Genomic DNA, 21695 nt, shown 5'->3' with positions numbered 1-21695 from the left:
ATCTCAAGATGTGAACGGAAGGCTGAGTACCCCATACTTGGCCTCGGGCAATGCATGCCATGGGTAGCTTGGCTAGTCGACGAGCGAAGCGCCCCTAATGTCACTATATCTCATAGCTAGAAAACCTAGTATAACGCAGACTTAAGAATTTAGGTTACCTCCCGAGGATAGCACGCACCCGGAGAGTAATAGCCAAATCCTAATATGCGAGATACAGGCGGATACCCAGACAACCTATGCTTGGGCACCTCGTTAAAATCACAATCCGAGGAGGTGCGAGATGGTATGGAATTGACGAGATATGCACTCGGTGAGCAGTGTTGAAACCCCCGGCTGACCTCCCGAGTAATGCATGCTTAGAGGGCAGGTGCGTTTACGTACTAGGACCCCTAAAAGCCCGAATCTTTGGATTGTAGGGGCATAGGATGCCGAGTGAGAACCAACGGTAAATTTCTCGTCAAGGTTACTTCTAGGACTATGAGCCTACAAGGGACTAAACGCGGGAACCACCTATTAGACAATTCAAGTTTTTGTTCTCGTGCTATTCCTGTTACGTTGAATTTTTATATAACCAAGTGTTTTAAAACGGTTTGATTTCTTGTTCTCGTGACATTCGTGTTCCATTGAATTTATAGAACCAATTGTTTAAAACAGTTTGAGTTCTTGTTCTCGTGACATTCGTATTACGTTGAATTTATAGAAACCAGTACATAAAACGGTTTGGGTACTTATTCTTGTGGCAATTTAAGTTACGGTGAATTAATAGAACCAAACCAAATATAAAGCAAGGCATGCTACATAAATCTTAAACGGGAAAATAATCACAAGTGTGCTCAGAGGCTCGAGCATTGAGTGTTTTTACCCCTAAAAACTATGGCACACAGGCCTATTCTAGTTAAAAACTACTGGGGGCCTTCGCCTGATGGCATTTCTGTCACCAGCTCGACCACTGGGTTGTCCTTGGGAGTTTGGCCCACTGTCTAAGCCTCTCTCTCTCTTGATCTGTGTGTGTAGCATCAGCCTTGAGACACGCCTCGAGTTTGGTCCTCATGTCAGGATCCTTTGTGAAAGAGAGGTCCATGTCCTTGTTGCTCTGCCATGCAACAAAGAGCATGTCCTCAGCCATCACGTCAAAGTCTTTGGCCAGTTCCCCATTGGTTTTTTCCAGCTCACTGACACGGGCTTCAAGTTCCACTTGGCTCAACCAAAACTCCTCGTGGACTCAGGCTAGTTCCTCCTCCACAATCCGTGTACGGATTGCGCCATCTTCCAATAACTTGGCGGATGTTTCCTCCAAGGCAGACAACTTCGACCTCTCTGTGACCAGTTGGTTCTCCACTTCTTGGACAAGGTCCTGGTGCCCTTCATCTCTTTATGGAGCCACGAATGTTCCTCCAGGGGGACTGCAGTCTCTTGGGTTTGATCAAGCTCCACCTGGACGTAAGCCAGCTCCTCCCGAGCCTTCTTTTGCTCAAGGGAACACGTCAGCACCAGATCCCAAGTCATTGATTTAAGGTTGAAACTTGTAAATTCAGAAGGACGAATTAGTCAAAAAGACAAGATATTCATCAAGACTTGAGCAGAAATCAAGACTTACCCTAGTGGCAGCATGACAACTGGTTACCACCAACGCCACCTCGTTGTCACCACCACAACAGGCAAAGCTGCCTGTGGTCATCTCGCACAAGGATGTCATTATTCCCTGCAGGAGTTCCGTGCCGAGTGGTATGCCCCTCTCTCCTATTCTCCCCATGAGGAGAGGTTCAATCTATTCACGACGAGGAGCAGAGACATGTTACTTCAGCCATTCCTCGCACAGAAACTCAGTCAATAGTCGGACACTATTGTTACCTTTGCCGATACGAGCATTGTAGTACTCGGTGACCTCCCTATGTAGACTCGAGCCATCGTCATCGTAATACTTTAGAAAAATGACCAACCAGGGTTCCTTGCCTTGAGGGGGATTGGGAGGGATTTCTTTGCCTTTCCTGGAGAATCCCTCATCTCGGGGAGAGGAGGCCTCAAGGTCTATGAGCTCGCCGGTGATTGCTACGCTCAAGGTAAGGGTTGTTGGAGCAGCGGCTGAGGGTGCTGGAACAGACGAAGCGGGTGTGGGCACTGTTGTCGGGGCCGTTGGGAGGTCTATCTCAGAAGGGCCCAACACCCTTTGACGTTTCGAGCGCACCATGTCTAAAAGTCCAATGCTATCTGCACAAAGGAAACACCCTGGTTAGTCCTGATAAATGAAAGGAAAACCATAACATAATAATACACGTAGAAAAGAAAGATAAAACTCCTCAGGAGCCCCGCCACGATCAGGCTCCTCAGAATGGAGGACAGTACTAGAAAATTCGCATACGAGACGACCCATATCCTGTGTTAAATTGGTTTCGTATTGGCAAAACCAAGAGGCTTGAATGGTCATCGACTCATCAAGAGGCACGAAGTTGTGAGGGTGCCTTTTTCTGTTTGGGTTGTGGAGGAACACATCGATGAGATCATAGTAATCTTGGTACTATTCAGTGGACCAGCGACGCTCCGAAACTTGGCCACATTCAAGAAGGGAGGGAGAAAAAAAGATATGCTCAGGACTAGTTCCCTCCCCTACATGCCTAGCACAGTGGGGAATGATTAGAGATTTACCTTGACGCATGGAGGATGATTCAATCCCCTTAAGCTCTTTGTATTCTTTCGCCTCCGTGACAGCTTTGATAGCAAGAACACTCTCTGCGTGCTCTTTGCGAAGACATTGCTGATATTGTTGGAGCGCCTTGGCTGCCATGAAATCAGTGTGTAGCTTCTCTTCCATCCGAGATCTCTTCAAGTTCTAAAACTTGGTGAGGACCATCGAATTTACGCTCTGCTCCGCCAACAGCAACCCATATAGTCGAAGACGGGCATTGGTGACGAGGAGGGAGAGCTCTAGTTCCTCATTGCAGAGAGAGCCTATCATCTGAAGCCTCTCTTCGAAGGAATCAATGAAAGGGGTATGACGATACAGACATAATTAGGACAATATGATCAAAGATAAGTAAAGAGCTAAGTACTATCGGGCTAACTTACGCGAGTATGATACTTACCAATGGTGGTGAAGTTCAAAAGTAAGGTGGGATTACTCCTCGTTGAGAAACCGTCCGCCCAAAAGAATTGATCTTTATAAGCTCGAGCATGATATAATATCCTCATCCCCCCTTCTTCGAGCATTGCCAAAAACTGTAGATATACAGTATTTCGACAGGGGACAGAGTTGGCCAGTTTTTTATCTTGTATAGGATGTAGATTCCGGCCAACACTCGATAGTCATTCGGAGACAGTTGAAATGAGGCTTTGCCGATGAATTTGAGGAAGTCGACATAATATTGATGTAGCGGCAGGGCTGCACTCGCTTGAAGATGTGAGGCACTCTAAGGCCCGAGCCCGTGAAAATTTTCGTGCACCCTCTCATCCTCCCGAGCCAAGTGCACTAATATCTCACTGTCGTCTACCCCGCAGTTGGTGAGTATTTTAGTCAAGGCACCCTAATGTCATAGCTTACTCGAAATGTCGTTTGCTTTGAATCCTATGGCATGATACGGGGTATCTGAAAGCATCAAACTAGTGTTGGCCTCTTCCTCCGAGAGGCCAGCTCTGTGAGGCCTCACCGCTGCTAGCTCCGAGCTCTCCCGTACGGTAAGAGTCTGGCTGCTGCTAGCCACTTGTTTCCCCTTCTCGAGGCATTGTTCTACCTCTAGGACCATTTGGAGGATTTTGTTGTTGAAGGCATAGAACCCTTGTTGGTGGAGCTTATGAAGCTCCTCAGACATCTGAGAACAAACACCAAGCAGTTAGCGCCTTGACCCGAAGAAAGTTGGGCCAAAACGAGAGCCCCTAAGACAACTACTTGGGGAAGGAGAAAAAATAAACTAATGGCTCTAGGGTGTCCTCGGAGCCAAGTACTTGACACCAAAGACACCACCGGAAAAGATGAACACCATCGAGGATGATGAACATTGCTGGAATTTGGAATTTTCTAGATTCCGGCCGAAGACACAGATTAATGAAAAATGCCCCAGAACACTACAAAACGCTTAAAAGAGCCATTTAGGTCATTTATGACAGCAAATAATGCAAAAACAGCCTCTGAAAGGTTCGAAAAACAATTCCTAAGCATGCATCTTAAAATCTCAAATATGCATGAAAGAAGAAAATCACAGTTCAGGGATACTTACACGAAATGTAGCGTCGGATTGTGCTGAAGCAAGTGTGAACTCTAAAAAACAGTTTGTCGTTCACCCAGAAGTTACAAGCTTCGCGCTAGTCGTCCTATTATAGACCTAGTGCTTAGGGGCGAATTAAGTTCACCTCGACCGTCGAATTATCTAGGACATGGGTACTCAAAAACAATCCAAAGGCCTAAGATCATAGAGTTGCAGATCATGATCATTGGCATTAGAAAAGGAAATCTCGAGTATAAACTGAAAGGACGCCTAGGGTACGAAAAAGACGTTTCGGGCCACATAATTGACCTTTCATTAATTGCATGGATTGATGGCCTCAACAATAGGGTTCCAGCATGTGGCAGGAAATCTCATAGTGACATCAGCAGAAGTCCAAACATTTCCTATCTGAGGACTTTTCGAAGTCTTCCATAGTTTTAAGTATCCACTGTCCAAGGACGAGTAGAGACTTGGGGACAAATGTTGTCTGTATTTCTACCCAAGGACACGTGATCGTTCGAGTGGGACATGTGGCAACCCGAGTAGGAGATGTGCTTCTTTCGATGAGGCACCCCGAGGATAAGTCCTCGAGAGGTTCATTCTACAGTCGGAGATCATTCCCCTCGGATAGAGGGAGGACTTTAACATCTCCCCAGGGCCATGTCCCAAGAGTTACGAATGTCTTCCTAAGGCTATGTCCTGAGGGTGCTTGACAGTCTACATGTTTTTTTTTTGCCATCAGTTATATTCCTGGCTGAGGACCTTGTCCTCGGGATCTAAAGGATAAGTCAGGTGTCAACAAATATGGGTTAGCATCATCAGAGGAAGACCTGACAAACCTTTATGGGTGATTCGTCAATAGTGTTGTCGAGTGTACGACTCAACAATTAGCACACACACTACGCCGTCTGACATAGAGGTACTTGCAGCACGCCTTGACAGTACCTAGGGCATGTTCCCTATAAAGTAGGTACCTTTCTGCAGTGGGCCCCGCAAATCTCGCTTGGGCCGTGGTCATTATTTAATGCATCCCAATGCATTGAATTAGTATTAATCCCCCAATAATGGGCATAATGTGTATTAATTACTTATGATTGGTATTAATGATCCCAGCCTCTATAAATAGAGCTGGAAGTCTCATTGTAAATGGTTCGATTTTTTAGAGAGAAAGTACCTTGTACTCAAAGCAATCTAAACGCTGCCTGATAATACACCATTGAAGCTTGCCCTCACAAGCTTCCAATCATCTTAATACCAGAGACTCATGGACTATGGTTCTTTTATAACCTGAACCACGTAAAAATATTTGTGTTCGATTCGCTTGTTTCTTTAATCTCTCTTCTTACGGTTGATAGCGAAAAAGGCAGCCAACAATTTTTATTATTTTTTTAATATATATATAATATGATAACATTTTAGATCACAAACTATCATATTTAAGGTACAAACCATTCATGATATTATTCAATTACACTTTAATAATTGGAGAACATGCTTGTTTATTCTTGATAGAAGAGAAATGTTAATCTAATTTCTTATGTAGTTGCACATGCATACTATTTGTACATATGACACATATATAATATATTTATAGTGTTTATTGTTATTTATTTGAATATATATATATTTATATAAGTTAGAGCAAGTAATAAAAAAATAACATGTTTACTTTTTAAATATGAATGATAAAAGTTTTAATAAAAATTAAGATTATGCATTATATATTATTATAATGATATTTTATAATACTTAAATTTATATGAATATAATTATTAAATATTTAGTATTGTATTAAATGTTATTATAATAATGATATTTTATAATATTTAAATTTATATTAATATAATTACTAAATACTTATTCTACCAAAATTTCATAAAATTGAAGATTATACATTATATATTATTATAATAATAATATTTTATAATATTTGAATTTATATTAATATAATTATTAAATATATTTAGTTTTGTATTATATATTATTATCATAATGATGTTTTATAACATCTCAACTTGAATTTGTATAATTAATAAATATTTATTTTTAATTAGTTTTAAAGATAAATTTTGTTAAATATTTAAAATATTAAGTTAAAGTAAACAAAAAAACTGTTAAAGAGAAGAAAAACTATTAAATACATGTTCTTTTTTATATATATAAAAGAAGATATGTGTTTCAATAATTGCTAACATTGTTTGAATATTTGAGTTAAAAAGGAAAAAATAAATTATAATTTTTTTCTTATTTATATTAGAAAAATAAGAAAATTTCTTCAAATAAATAAAACATGAATCTATTATAATTTTATAAAATTTAGAATAATTACAAATATGTTAAAAAAAATAAATATTTTATAAAAAATTTCCATAGTAAAATTTAAGATCCAAACAAAGTAAACTTAATTTGGGCATAGTTGTAGAGGAAGTTTTCATTGATGGAATATAGTTAATAGCTTCAAGATGATCTTCATAGACTTGAAGATAGATGCTCATATCTACGATTTTGATACAGAATTTGTTTAAAAAATGGAATAATTTGGTCAGCCTTGAGAATAGAAAAGTGGGTTATGACTTAATGATTTTGTTACCCAAAACTGTATATATTGAACAACATAAATCAAGATTCAAGGGAGCAGTCAATGCCTAAAGGGAAGGCGAGTGTGAAAGGGGCTGATGTTTTTTTTTGTACTTCAAAAAGTTTACAACGCTACAAGGGAGCAATAAAACAATGAAAGTAGACGTAGATTATTTTTAGTGATTGAACTATAAAATACTGAGTGTTATTTCGAAACACTTCTGCTTCTATTACAGGACAACTTATCCTTCTTAATTTTTGTTGATGAATCTTCGCGTCACAATATCCATTTTACCTATTTGAGTTTTAATTAATACTTACCTATATAAGTGTCAATAATGCCAAATTACACATTCATATTTCGTTCAATATTTTAAAAATATGTAATTTATTTTTTAGTTAAGACTAATTTTAATTAGACAATAATATCTTTCCTTTATTTACATAATATTATTTTATAATATATTATAAAAATATTTTAAGAAAATGTTAAAAAAATATATTATTTCACTTTTTGAAATAAAATTTTAATGTAAAATTGATCACAATTAATTTTAATTCTTATATATTTTACTTTTTAAAATAAACTTTATTATTAAAGCCTTTTTAATACAATATTTGTTAAAATACTTAATTGTGAACAATTTTAAATTAATATTTTATTTCAAAAAGTGAAATAATATATTTATAACATAAAATAAATTAATTATTAGAGGTTATAATTGTCTTATTAAAATAAATTTTAACCAAAAATAAGCTCAATGGAATATTTTGTTCTATTTGTTCAAACACATAGGTCTAATTTGATATTATTAAAATTAGGGATTTTTTCATAAATAAATATATTATAAAAATACATTTCAATTTTACGGTTTCTACTAAATCTTTGCAGCAATACTTTCTTGTATAAAATATATTCAGAAATACGATCTCTTTTTCATCTAACGTATATATACTGTAAAACAACTCACAAATAAAGCTTTGAAAACATGCCCAAAAGAGAGCTCAGAGTAGCTTCAAACCAGATCCTCTCTCTCTTTCAAGATAATTATCCTGAAATGGTTGCTCGTAATGTGATTGATTAATTCTTTTTTCTTAGTATCTTTCTACACATTTCATTTTTTTTTTCACTTCATTAACTTTTTTGTTTTGTTATGCTTCTGGTTTAGATTTTCATCAATGTTCCATGGTACTTCAACATGCTATACTCTGTTTTCAGTCCCTTTTTAACTCAAAGAACTAAAGCAAGTTCATGATTTCTAAGGAAGGAAATGTAGCCAAGACACTTTACAAGTAAGCCTGAAATAGTTTGCTTAATTCGATTACTCTGAATTTTTTTTTATTGAGAATCCAAACTGGGTATGTTTTTTCTGACATTTTCTTTAAAAAAGTTCAAGATTCTGAAGTGGGTTCAAAGCTTGTGTATGTTCAGTTCTTATCAAGTTCAAGCAACTCACAAGTTTAAAGAAAAATAACTCTGCCTTTGTCCTTTTCCTTTCTATCCTGATCAGGTTCATTAGGCCTGAAGATGCTCCTGTTCAGTACGGTGGATTGAGTCAATCCAGCGATTTTCAAAATGGTCCTCCAAAACCAGCTTCTGAGTTCACTATCAAAGGAGGAGAAAAAGTAAACATTCAGATTGAAGGCATTGAGGTTCATCACTGTCAAAGGTAAGCTACTTTATTTTCTTTTTAATTGCTTTAGTTGCATTTGGATAGCATTTAAGGTGCATAGATTTGTATTGGGTTGCATTTAAGATTGCAGTGGATTGCATTTAATTAAAGTTGTTGTGGGTTGCACGGGCTGTCATTTGAGGTTTCAGTATGTTGCATTAGGCTGCATTTGAGGTTGCAGTAGACTTGCATTTGAGGTCGTATTGTGTTGCATGAGTTGAATAAGGATGAAATTTTCAAATAAATATTTAAAAGCTGTTGTAGGTAGCATGGACTTGCATTTGAGGTTGCATTGGATTACTTTAGGTTGCAATGGCCTTGCATTTGGGGTTGTAGTTTTCTTTGAGATGTTACGTAGCAGAAGATCAAGTTGCTTAGTTTGTTTAAGTTGCTTCTTATTTTGATAAAGAATTTCAAGCATAAAATGGTCGCTATATGAGTTGCTTTGGAGCTTTAGAGTTCGTAATTCATATGTATAAGTCACATTAAGAGTTGCAGTGGGTTGCACTTGGACTAGCCATGGGTTGCTTTAGGTTGCATGTGGTTGCATTCGTAATTCATATGTATAACTCACATTAGGAGTTGCAGTGGGTTGCACTTGAACTAGTCATGTGTTGCTTTAGATTGCATGTGGTTGCATTCGTAATTCATATGTATAACTCACATTAGGAGTTGCAGTGGGTTGCACTTGGACTAGTCACGTGTTGCTTTAGGTTGCATGTGGTTGCATTCGTAATTCATATGGATAACTCACATTAGGAGTTGCAGTGAGTTGCAGTGGGTTGCACTTGGACTAGTCATGTGTTGTTTTAGGTTGCATGTGGTTGCATTCGTAATTCATATGTATAACTCACATTAGGAGTTCCAGTGGGTTGCACTTGGACTAGCCATGTGTTGCTTTCAATTGCATGTGGTTGCATTCGTAATTCATATGGATAACTCACATTATTAGTTGCAGTGGGTTGCACTTGGACTAGCCATGCTTTTCTTTAGGTTGCATGTGGTTGCATTCATAATTCATATAGATAACTCACATTAGGAGTTGTAGTGAGTTGCAGTGGGTTGCACTTGGACTAGTCATGGGTTGCTTTAGGTTGCATGTGGTTGCATTCGTAATTCATATGTATAACTCACATTAGGAGTTGCAGTGGGTTGCACTTGGACTAGCCATGCGTTGCTTTAGGTTGCATGTGGTTGCATTCGTAATTCATATGGATAACTCAAATTAGGAGTTGCAGTGGGTTGCACTTGGACTAGCCATGTGGATCTTTCGGTTGCTTGTGGTTGCATTCGTAATTCATATGGATAACTCACATTAGGAGTTGCAGTGAGTTGCACTTGGACTAGCCATGCGTTGTTTTAGGTTGCATGTGGTTGCATTCGTAATTCATATGGATAACTCACATTAGGAGTTGCAGTGGGTTGCACTTGGACTAGCCATGCGTTGCTATAGGTTGCATGTGGTTGCATTCGTAATTCATATGGATAACTCACATTAGGAGTTGCAGTGGGTTGCACTTGGACTAGCCATGTGTTGCTTTCGATTGCCATTGGTTGCATGAGGTTGTAGTTGAGGTTGTAATGGGTTGCATTATTTGCATAAGGATACATTTTGCAAATGAGTTGTTTTTAAAGTTGTTTTAGGTTGTAGAAGGTGCGAAGGTTGCCATCCACATGGGGTTGCATTAGGAATGCATGGTCTTGCATTTGAGGTTGCAGTGGATTGTATTAGGTTGCATTGACTTGCATTTGAGGTTGTAGTTTGTTGAATTGACTTTCATTTGAGGTTGCATGAGTTGCAAAAGAATGAAATTAACATATCATTTTTTTAAAGTTGCATTAAGCTTGCATTTGAGGTTGCTTCAGTTGCATAAGAATGAAATGAGCATATGATTTTTTTTTTAAAGTCGTCATTGGTTGCATGAGGTTGCATATGAGTTTTCAGATTGGGAAAATAAGGTTGCACGAGGTTGCAATCGGTTGCGTTTTCTTGAATTTGAGGTTGCATGAGTTGCATAAGGATCAAATTAGGATATTAATTTTTTTAAAGTTGCAATGGGTTTCTTTTCAGAATGTAGTGGGTTGCTTTAAGTTGTATTGGATTTGCATTTTAAGTTGTAGTGTGTTGTGCATTAGTTGCACAAGGATGAAATTTACAAATAAGTTTGTTGAGAGTTTCTTTAGGTTGCATGGAGTTGCATTGGGCTTGTATTTGAGCTTGCAGTGAGTTGCTTGAGAATGAAGTCAGCATATGAGTTTTTTTAAGTTATCATTGGTTGCATTGAGTTGCACGGGGTTACATGTGAGTTCTTAGATTGGGAATATTAATTTAAATATATCAACAAGAACTTTTTTTAATAAAAAGAAACAAATTGATCATTACAACAATAAAAGAAAACATAAAAAAACTATCAAGTAACTTAAATTATTCAATACAAAAAACTAATATTCACTAAAACACTACCACTGTCATATTCATTGCTTTTACAGTGTTAACAAAGTTTGCATAGCCTCCTCCAATGCTATGTTAGGCGAACTATCCAAAATAGACTTATAGGGAATACTTTTTACGAATCTGATACTAATTTTTGTTACTAAACTCACTAAAGTCTTAGGCAAGGATTTCACGCATCTCCAATCAATAATTTCAATCATAACATGATAGACAAAGCAAAAGGGTGAGTGAGAAATGAGAAACTTACCACGAAGAGCCTGAAAAAATTCTCTTATAATCTTGTGAACGAAAAACCTGAAAAATTAAAAATAAAATCACTCAATATTCATAAATGTCATCACAAAATATGAAATGAAGTACAGAATAACAATTCCAAAATCACTATATTAGAGGTGCGAAACCAATAAATTTCCTCCAAGTGTATATAGTTTTTGTTTGACTTTCTTTGATACTTGGATCATAAATTAACTTATTATAGTCTAGTGCAGTAGTATTAATCACATAATCTATATGAAGCAATCATAATTTATATATATATAAACTTTATTTTGGTGAGCAAGGAAAACACCACTAGAAGGACATTGAATTTATCTTATTCTTTTTTCTTATTTAATAGAAGTGTATAAATAAATGAAGTAAACAGATAAAAAAAATTATTCTCTGAAAGAATATTGTCATGTTCTAGTTCCTATAAAATTGGTAAACCAATACAAATGTTTGATTGTGGGAGAGAGAGTAGAGAAATGGAGATGATGATTAAGAAACCGTAATTATGGAATATGAAAAAGTGGATTACTGTATAAATGAATTATTGCATATATAAAAGTGTAATAACTTAATTAATACCGTAAATATGGAAAAATCATGTAAAAAGTAGTATATGCAGTTATTTCCCTTAAAATTATAAGGGTGTGCGTTTCATATGATGGTGCACCCTTGTGTGTAGGGATGTAGACATGGTGGAGGATAGTTAAGAATCTAGCCTTTGTCTCTGTTCTCAAACTCACATAATTCTCTTTGTCCCTGCTGAAGGTGGGAACAGAGTGGGAATTCCCGTCAAGATATAATATTTCGAAGAGGATTCGTTTAAATAATAAAGAAGATAAGATGAAAGAAAACAAAAATTGATGGTTCATATATATAATCTATATACAAAATATACATCAAATAATATGAATTCGTAGAAAATTATATATACTGAATATTTTTATACATATATAAACAGGGATGGAAATGGGCGGGGAGTGTCACATCTGCTCCTACCTTGATCTTGTTTCAAGAATAGAAATTCATCATTGTCTCTGTTATTTTTCGGTCAATTAGAAAGGGGACCTATGAAAACCTGAAAAAATAATAAATATGTCTCTCTGATAGCCCAGCCCAGTTGACAAGCCTAATTACTTTGGACCCTACTAGCATACAACACCAAATGAAGAAGTGGGAAGAGTACTCAAACCAGGAAGAGCTGATGGAAACAAATGATACCAAGACTAAAGAAAGAGAGGTAGCTAGGAACAAAGAGAAGGAATTGGCGCGTAAGGACAGGATGCGCGTGAGGCCTCGGAGGCTCAAAGATTATGTGCTGCACTTAGGCCGTTGAGGAAGAGAGAGAGGGTTGTAACCAATTTCTATTATGTTCTTGTGAGGATTCCTGAGTATAAATTGAATTTTGTAAACAAATATGGATTTTAAGTTGTTGATTGTAATAGCTAAAATTGTTAAGGGAGATTTGCACTGTCTCAAAGAGTGCCCGTTACTATCACTGAGTCTTCACCATGACGAACGAGGAGATTGCAACTTTGTTGCAGGCTTTGGACCTCAAGTGGGAGCAATGCTCAGAGTCGCAGCTGGAGCATTTCAAGGTGCTTTTGGAGCAGCACACGAAGAAGACAGAAGAGACACTCTCTAAGGTACCTCAATCGTCATCACCGATCACTGGCGGGGAAGGGAGTGTTGTGCGTGACTGAGGTCGCTCGGGGGGAAGGCGCTCGGATGCTGAAACTCTGAGAGTCAAGGTTCCCAGATTTGACGGTTTGAATGTGGAGGACTGGGTTTATAAGATCAGCAAGTTTTTTGATCTTCATCGTGTGGAACCGATTATGAGACTTGCTGTTGCTGCCTTCCATTTGGACGGGGTACCATCGACTTGGTTTCAATGGATGGAGAAGAGGGGGGCGGGGGGGGGGGGGGTCGTTTTCAGATTGGGAGGCATTTCTTCGAGCATTACAGTTGCGCTTTGGAGCCTCCATTTATGATGACCCATTGGGAAGGATTTCAAAACTTACTCAGCTGGGCAAAGTGTCGGATTATCGTGTTGAATTCGAATCACTCATGCCGCGGATTACTGGAGTACAGGAGTCTATGTTTTTTAATTTTTTCATTTGGGGATTGAAGCTGGAAATTCGAAGGGAATTGTTGATGGTTAAACCAGTCGATATGGATGATGCTATGGCGAAGGCTCAGTTATTTGAGCGCTACGACGACTTTGTGAGCCATACTCGAAGTGACAATGGGCAATCCTGGTGGACGTCTCGCACAGCGGCTGGGTATCAAGGGTCACCATCATCCCTACAGGCAGCTCCAAAAACCAGTTCCACTACTCACGAGTCTTCTAGTACTACATCGATACCAACGGGTACTCACTCTCTCCCTATTAAAAGGCTTACTCCAGCAGAGTTGAACGATAGGAGGGACCGTGGGGTATGCTTTACATGTGATGAAAAATTCAGTTATGGACACAAATGCAAGAATCGAATGCTTCTTTTATGCCAAGAGGATGATGACTGTGATTTTCTTAAGGAATCTGAGATATAGGAGTTTGGAAAGTAGGAGAGGAAGAAGTCAGCCTAAATTCACTCTCTAATTCGATGAATCCGTGAATTTTTCGGATCAAGGCCACACATGGGCTGGAAACCTTAGAGGTCCTGGAGGATACGAGAAGTAACAACAACTTCATTCAAGAATCATTGGCTGCCCAATTGAAGCTTCCCTGTGAGGATACAAGAAGATTCAAAGTGTATATGGGAAATGGTAACTTTTTGCTCTGTACGAAGATCTGTAAGGGGGTTGAGCTGGTTCTGCAAGGTCACAAATTCAGGGTGGATTTGTATGTACTGCCTATATGCGGGTTGGATGTTGTTTTGGGTATGGAATGGCTATAGACTTTAGGGCCGTGTGTGCACGATCATAAAGCTCTCACTATGGAATTTAATTGGCAGGGAAGTGTGGTGAAGTTGGCTGGGTCTACAGATGTGTTGGCACACAAGTTAACATATACTCAGTTTCATGCCATGTTATGTGAAGGAGATATCAAAGAGGTGTTCCGTTTGTCTGCAGTGTTGGCTGAACCTACTTCTAGTAGTGCAGAAATTACCAGCGTGGAAGCCAAATTTCCGAAGGAGGGACAGGGTTTACTTACTAAGTTTGCTGCAGTTTTTGAAGAGCCCAAGCAGCTTCCTCCTTACCGTGGTGTTGACCACAGAATTGTTTTGCAGCCAAGTTCTAAACCTATCAATGTTCGACCGTATAGGTACCCACATTTTCAGAAGGATGTTAAAGAAAAACTTGTCAAAGAGATGAGTGATGTGGGGTTCATTCAACCAAGCACCAACCCATATTCGTCTCATGTGCTCTTGGTAAAAAAGAAAGACGGAACATGGTGTTTCTGTGTGGACTATCGGGCACTTAATGGCATCACTGTTAAGGACATATTTCCTATTCCCACAATCAATGAATTGTTGGATGAGTTGGGGAAGGCAGCGGTTTTCTCCAAATTGGATCTTCGCGCGAGGTACCATCAAAATCTAATGGTTCGTCGAGATATACACAAGACAGCCTTTCGAACTCACGATGGTCATTATGAGTTCTTAGTCATGCCATTCGGGCTTACCAATGCCCCGTCAACCTTTCAAGCTGCAATGAATCAAGTTTTCTGCCCATACTTACGTCAATTTGTCATTGTTTTCTTCGATGATATTTTGGTCTACAGCAACAACACCCATGACCATGTTCAGCATCTCAAAATGGTGTTACATCTGCTCAAACAACATAGCTTTTTCGCCAAAGCTAGTAAGTGTCAATGTTTTCAACATACAATTGAATATCTTGGTCATATGGTATCATATTAGGAAGTTAAGGCGGATCCTTCCAAGATTTCAGCTATGGTTGATTGGCCGGTCCCGAAGAATGTAAAACAGTTGCGTGGATTCCTTGGACTCACAGGGTATTACCGCAGATTTGTCGCTCATTATGCAGCCATAGCTGCGCCACTCACTGAGTTACTTAAGAAGGACAATTTCAAATGGTCTACCGAAGCAGCAACTGCTTTTGATAACCTTAAACAAGCCATGATAGCCACTCCCGTGTTACGATTTCCCGACTTCTCTAAGGAATTCGTAGTGGAAACCGATGCATCCAATGTCGGAATTGGAGGGGTCCTAATGCAAGAGGGTCATAACATCTCTTATTACAGCAAAAAAATGGGACCAAGATTTGCATGAGCTTCGGTATACAGCAGGAAAATGCGAGCTATAGTAGAAGTTGTCACCAAATGGCGACAATATTTGTTGGGATGCCATTTTGTCATCCGCACGGACCATAAAAGCCTCAAAGAATTATTGACTAAGGTCATTCAGACTCCCGAACAGCAACAGTTTTTTGTAAGCCCCTTGGTTTCCAATTTTCTATTGAATATAGAGCTGACAAGTAGAATTCGGCAGCTGATGTGCTCTCTAGGCAGCATGGTGTTGTTTTTTCTGCTCTTCGTATGGCGATCAGTTCTGGTGGTTTTAAATTTCTAGAGGCTTTATGCCAAGAAAATATCACATGCCCGGACCTGAGACAACTTCATATTCAGTGCGGAAAAGGAGAGTTGGACACTGACTTGTACTCGATTAGGCAGGGAATCTTGTATTTCTGGCAGCGATTCTTCATCAGTGAGCACTCTAACTTAAAGTCACAACTACTCAAAGAGTTCCATGCCTCTCCAATAGGAGGAAACGCTGGTGTAGAAAGAACTTTTATACGACTTGGAGCAAATTTTTTTTGGAAGGGGATGTGCAAGGATGTACACAAATTTGTACAAGCATGCTTAACGTGTCAAATAGTCAAGTATTCACCCACAGCTCCATATGGTTTGTTACAACCTTTGGTCATTCCGGAACGTGTTTGGGAGGATTTGGCCATGAATTTTATCGTGGGGTTGCCAAATTCACATGGGGTCACCAACATATTGGTAGTCATTGACCGCCTTACCAAATATGCTCACTTTGGAGCATTGCCAAACCATTATTCTGCCAAAAAAGTAGCTGAACTCTTCTCTAACATATGGTCATTGGTCTACATTGACTGCTGCACACAATTGTCTCTGACCGCGATCCCATTTTTACCAGTGCATTTTGGAAGAGGCTCCTTGAACTAATGGGCACCACACTCAAGATGAGTTCAGCATATCACCCCCCAAATGGACGGTCAAACAGAAGTTACAAACCATTATGTGGAACAATACTTGAGAGCATTCATAGCAGAAATTCGAAACAGTAAAGCAAATTTCTATCTTGGGCAGAATACGACTACAATACAAGCTTTCATTCGGCAATTGGGATGACACCTTTTCAAGCAGTATATGGCAGACTACCCCCTACTATTCTGTCGTATATCCGGGGAGCCACTTCAATACAAGCAGTAGAGAATGATCTGTTGACGCGAGACGACATTCTGCAACAACTGAAAAGTAACTTGTAACAAGATAAGAATCATATGAGGCAGCAAGCAAACAAGAGACGTAGGGATATTGAATTCAAGCTAGAAGATTTGGTGTTAGTAAAGTTGCAGCCTTATCGCCAAACAACAGTCGCCAATAGACTCAACTCAAAGCTCTGCAGATGATACTTTGGTCCTTTTGAGATTTTAGCTAGAGCAGGTCTGGTGTCCTATACGCTTAAACTCCCACAAGGCAGTCGCATTCACCCAACTTTTCATGTTTCACTACTCAGGCCTTACCATGGAACAGAAACATTCAGCTGCTATCCCTTACCAAAACTCACCCTTTCTAACCGTCCCGTGATGACTCCATTGGCTATATTGGCAACACACATTCACTTTGTTAACAACAAGGCTGTTCGATAGGTATTGGTGCAGTGGACTCTCAACCCGCTCAAGGATGCAACCTGGGAGGATTTACATTCCTTTTGCCATCTTTACGACTTGCCCAACCTTGAGGACAAGGTTGTATTCAGGGAGGGGAGTAGTGATAGCCTAGCCCAGTTGACAAGCCCAATTACTTTGGACCCTACTAGCATAACACACCAAATGAGGAAGTGGGAAGAGTACTCAAACCAGGAAGAGCTGATGGAAACAAATGATACCAAGACTGAAGAAAGAGAGGTAGCTGAGAAAAAAGAGAAGGAATTGGCACATAAGGACAGGATGTGCGTGAGGCCTCGGAGGCTCAAAGATTATGTGCTGCACTTAGGCCGTTGAGGAAGAGAGAAAGATGGTTGTAACCAATTTCTATTATGTTCTTGTGAGGACTGCTGAGTATAAATTGAATTTTGTAAACAATTATGGATTTTAAGTTGTTGATTGTAATAGCTAAAATTCTAAGGGAGATTTGCACCGTCTCGAAGAGTGCCCGTTACTATCAGTCTCTTTCCACATGAAATCTTTTGAAAATATAAATTGAAATCAAATAGGAAACTAAGAAACTATCCACCATAGAAATCTTAAATCAATTATTTAGTTACTAGATAATATTTTCTTTTAATATCCTTGTAATTATTTTACCTTTATAAAACATTAGCATAACATTATGAATAAGTAATTTTATCATTAATATATTAGGATATGTTCAAAAAAAATATTTTACCATAACATGACCTATTGTAGTTTTTTATGATCGCATTAATGCAAAATTTAGTAAAGGAAATTTCACAGCAAAGTAATTCATCAACAAGGTGACTTGGTTAGACAACACTAGCCTAATGTAATTTTACTTTCAGAAACTAGAATGAAGAAAGAATGATTTGATGATTTTGTTAAACTTATTGATGAAGGATGAGTAGAAAACAATACCAATCATACTCTACAACATCAATCACAATATATACATTCTCATAGAATATTGAGGCATGTCCTCAATGGAATTTGAGTTAGAAAATTACCTCAAACATCTTCGTTCATAGGGTGATTCATGGCTGCGTACTACCTGCCAAGAGAAGCCAAAAATAACAAGAGGAGCAAGGGGTGTCTATGAACACTACTCTCTTGAATTTCTCTCTAAACCATACACACACCACACCACCATATGCTAGGGTGTATCTCTCTTTTGTATGAACAAAAATGGGCCTAGTGGGCCTTGATACATAAAGAGAGGGAGAGTTAGATGTCTTAGCCCAATGGGGTGGCCGAAAGATATTGAAAGTGTGTCCATGGGCCCCGAGCATGTTAGTATGTTATGTCCATCCCATTATGGTCCGATCATAATACCATGCATATAAATATACAGTTATCATAATATGATAATGGCACTGAGTAAGCAACGCTTAATTATGGCAGTCCAGATAAAAGATTCTAACAGATTTATGTCAAAAATGGAATTTCTTTTACTATGCTTGTGTTGATCTTATAGGTTTTTGGAAGGCCTAGTATTTAGTTGTCATATTGGTGTTACATGTAAAATAGATAGCAAAGATCAACACCTCATTATTGTAGAAATTTTATTTGGTCCTCCTAATCTATTTTAAAAGCTTTTAACAATTTATGGCCCCTCAACCTTGGCTAACAAAGTAGTGTTCCAGAATAGCTTGAGAAATATAATCTTACACTAGCAACATTCAATTACTATTAAGAGATTTTAATGGCACCCTCTAAGATTTCGAATGTGTCAATTATATGGAGGTAAGAAATATTTTAAATATTTCTTTGACTTAAGATGAATGATTGTAATAACTAGACTGGAGGAATGGGGGGCACAGGGACTTAGTTCACCTACCGAAGAAAATTTGCAATGAGCAAGCAGATTCCATCCTACAAGAAGGCCCGCCTTTACCATGCATTATGTTCAATGAAATGGTGATTATGCTACCCTAAGATCTCCATAACAAACCTCCCAAGGACAACATCACACACAATCCTATTTTACAGGAGTTTGGGAGAAGTGAAAATAGAAAGGTTCATTTATTCAAAAATATCTGAATATGTGGATTAGAGACCGAAGATGTATCTAGATTGTTAAACTAGCTTGGCAAGTTCTTAATCATACACTACTACAAAATTGTCTTGTAGCATCACCCAAAAGCGTCAGTGGGCTACATTGGTTGAAGCCATAAAAAGATGGAGAGAAATAGCGTCAACAAACACCTCAACCTCCATCTCTCTCTCATTTCTCTCGTTTGGCCTCCCCCAATCTCTTGCTCTCATTATTTATATCACCCAACGGGCGACGACTCTAGTACACAGAGGGCCATGGTGTTTGTGCAGGTCAAGCGGCTTGCGAATGGTTGTCAACTTGTTGTGTGGTATCATCAATCTCTCTCGCACTGTCATTCTTTCTTTTTGTTTTGTAGGGGACGGAATGACGGTGGTGTAGGACGTGGGATGACTGATGTTGTTGGGCGTAGGATGGGGCAATGGGATGACGGGCATGGGACGGTTGATGGGGTGATGAGACGACATTCTTCTTTTTTTCTCAACATCTCAAGTAATCAAAACTATTTTTTCTTTCTTTCTTTCAATATTTTATTCTTCAACACTTGAATTAATATCTCATTAAAAAATATCTAATTATTTTTTATTAAAAACAATCTAACTATTTTTATTTTGCAATTTTTGAAAATGTCGATAATGGATACTATACTTTGAATCGTTTCTCATCCCATAGCTATGGTTTTTATTTAAGATTTGTCTCTATTATATTCTTTTGGTATTTTTGTAGATTTTGTTTTTCTAATTTGGCATTTTGAAAATTCTTTGGGTGTATTCATTTGTTATTGATTGTTTATGTTGTATTCATTTGTTTTTAGGCATGAGGACTTGTGTTTATTTTGAATATTTTGCATAAGATTTTAAATAAGTTTGTAGTTCTCATTTTTGGATCTTGTATCTTTGTATATTGATAAAAGACTGGGTTTTTATTTTTAAATTTTTTTTTTAAATCTAATGTCCTCTTGATGCCATTGACCTTATTAGTGTTAGTAGATATATAGGTGTTAGCAACACACTGGCGCCTATGATTTTTATCATTAGTGCACTACTGACAACATAGACGGTGACCAACGACTCGTTGGCTTTAGCATTAATATCATCACTAACGCCTTTGGTGTTTAGCATCAGTTTTTTCAAGACTCAAAAACCATTTATTTTAGTAGTGACATCTTAATCCTATGACCAACGTTTATAAGAAGTTGGTTGGAACTGGAACTGACTTGTCAAGATGGAATAGATAGTAGTTTGCTAACATTAAGAAGAAAATGATCAATGTTAGGAAAATAGAGAGGATGGGTGGAGAAGAGACTATCGCAACAATAATCACTAATTAAAAATGAATTCAAGTAAACTCAAGATTACAAGTAAATAATACACAAAGAAAGGTAAAGACAATGAGATACAACTCAATACTAAAAAAGTACACATAAATGCAATGTAAGAAAAAAAAAATAGAACATAAAGAACACACTCTCTCAAGACCACAAGTGTCGAGTTGGAAATGATCACTAGACTTGAACAAGTTTCTAAGAACTTTGTCCAAAAATCTTATTTCCTCCCTCTTAAAAACACTATGGGAATAACAAAATGGAAATGCTTTTGGGATTCATCAAGCCTACATATACTCAACCCAGTGCTCCAAAGGGTGAGTATGCAATGTTCTCAAGTGTTCAAATAGCTCATATTTATAGAGTTTTCAATCTCATTGAATTTGAATGACATCCACAAACCCCTTAATTGTTACCAAACTTTAATTGGGCGTTCATGGACATAAATTTATGATTTGGGGGTTACATGATGTAGCGTCCTGAAACTCTTAATATGAATCAGTGCTTTGATTAGCATTCCGGGAGGGCACATGGGATAATTGTGTGAATTAATTGATCTATATGATTATATGATTGAGTATGCATGATTATGTGTATTAGATGTGTTTAAAGACATGCTTTTATTTGAAAGGGGCATTTTCATAATTTTGACCCGTTGATTGTATATTTGTAGTTATTACGTGCTATGTGCTTGAGACCACATTATTATGTGGATATATTTGTTATATTTGGCAGGAGTGGATCTTTTCGAGCGGTTTTCGCAGAAAAGTCACAACGGGGATAAATGCCCGGCTTGGGTCGAGCCTAGGATTATTTTGGGAATTTTGCATATTTTGGGAATTATTGGTTGATTCGTGTCGTATACCACAACAAATTTAACAATTATTTTTCTTTCAATAATTCCAATTATTTTAGTATAATATCAAGCACAGGTTGAACCTATGAGGACTATCATTCACTTTATTATTCAATAATTAGCACTAAAACTTAAAAGGGGGATTTAGATTACAAACTCAAAATTAAATAACATAAACTAGAAAGAAAATAATGATTGATATTATGATATTAAGAAACAGTTAAAGGTTAATCTCCACCCTCTGCAATCATTCACAATCATTAATAATAAATATTATTCCAATTTCTCAATTAAACTATTAACCTGCAAATAACGTTGAAGTAGACAATTATCACAATCTCCCTATTACAAGTAATCAAGGCAAAGCGCTCAATAATTAACTCTTTTACCCAAGCAATAAATCTATGA

Source organism: Humulus lupulus, chromosome 2, assembly GCF_963169125.1.
Source record: "Humulus lupulus chromosome 2, drHumLupu1.1, whole genome shotgun sequence".
Lineage (NCBI taxonomy): Eukaryota > Viridiplantae > Streptophyta > Magnoliopsida > Rosales > Cannabaceae > Humulus > Humulus lupulus.
Note: the sequence above shows the minus strand (reverse complement) of the source record.